Below are 1756 nucleotides of genomic sequence, written 5' to 3' on the forward strand. Positions count from 1 at the left end.
TTCAAATCACTTGTACTCCACCTATCTCCATTTTTTGTGATAATACAAGTGCAATCAGTATTTCAAAGAATCCTGTCATGCATTCAAAGACTAAGCACATACCTATCAAGTATCATTTTCTTCGGGAACAAGTGCTTGAACAAAAGGTCAAATTGGAGTATGTTCCCTCTAAGGAACAAGTTGCTGATATACTCACCAAACCACTGCCCAGGGAGACATTTGAATACCTCAGACAAAAGCTAGGGGTAGTTGATGCATCATCTTGCTACTGAATCTTGTCTGTTTCAGAGAAAAGTGGTTGTACGTGAGTTTCATGAGGAGGATCCGCATACATACGCCGGTTTATGAAGATACAGTCGTGTATATGTTGGTTTGAAGACATTCTGTGGGTCAGGCTCTGGATGAAAAGAGTCTGATATGGGTCTGACAGAGACCATCTGGCACAGGTTCAGGGGGAGCATATATTCTTCTAATAATGCATTGTTGGCATTATCTTAGAAGATCTTGGTTCAATCTCACAGTTGTTTTCATTTCAGGTGGAATAGGTGCAGAGGGAGAACATGGTTGCTGGTTTGAATGATGATTGACCAGTTGTTGATAACTCTCATACTCTTGCTGTATTTCGTCTCTATGTCATGTATTTACTTTCTTATCAAGGTCATGTAACGACCTATCTTGGTTTCCCCACTATGCCTGGGATGGATGATGTAATGTTCTTGTTTTATCATGTGTAAATTCTTGATGAGTCAATCCCAACTTGGTTGGGAGAAGGATGTATGTATGAGTCTTTGGTGGTAGGAAGGTCATTTATAATGTATAAAGTTATGTATCTTCTTGTAGAACATCTTCTTGCAGACCTTGCCTACAGTCAGGGGGAGCTTGGACAGCACAACAGAGCAGAGAATTCAGCATGTACTCAGGGGGAGCATAACCCTTTGCCCTTGATGTCAAAGGGGGAGAATGAATTTGAGTGACTTGGGGTTGCCATCAAGTCTAAAGGGGAAGATTGTTGGAATTATGACACAGGTTTGGCTCTATGACATAGGTGTTGTCCTTGATGGCAATTCACTCAAATGGCAGATCACAGTTCAGGCTCTCAGAATGAAAGAAAATGAGGTATACGCAGGTTCTTCTTAACAAAGTCGCATACACATGCGGTATTACCGATCAAAAGGAGCGTATACGTATGCATGCACTTTCATGCAAAGAAAAACGCGTACATTTGGGAAAGCTTATGTTTGGTCCATGGTATTTAGTCCGTTATATTTGAACCTATGGTTTTGGACATTGGTATTGCATCCAAAGTGTTGAACCCAGGTATTGGGTCCCTAGTATTAGTTCTCAATGGTTTTGGACCATGGTTTGAGTAAGGCCTAAGACTATAAAAAGGGAAGGAGATATTTTGGCAAGAATATCGACAAAAGTATTGAATATCTTAAAAGGAGCACGATTTGGAATACTGGTGATTGATTTGTGATGATGGATCTGAGTCAAGCAGGAATCTGAGTGTTACAAGATAAGTTCTATTGATGGGTTGAGATATTAAGGCTTGAATAGTAGTATCATTATGTGTTTTGATCTGTTATAATTGGTGCATGATTAGATCTATAAATATGATAATCTAGGTATAGCTGATGCCTAATTAATAAAAAGGGTAAATTATCTTTTATAGATCTGTACACAAGTTTGGCACATCAGAGGCACGTATACACGCCGGTTCAGTAAGTGAAGATAGCATATACGCTGGTTGGTCTTG

The sequence above is a fragment of the Pinus tabuliformis genome, chromosome 2_1, assembly GCF_031772625.1.
Source record: "Pinus tabuliformis cultivar Carrire ecotype Pingquan chromosome 2_1, CPIR1, whole genome shotgun sequence".
NCBI classification, from domain to species: Eukaryota; Viridiplantae; Streptophyta; class Pinopsida; order Pinales; family Pinaceae; genus Pinus; species Pinus tabuliformis.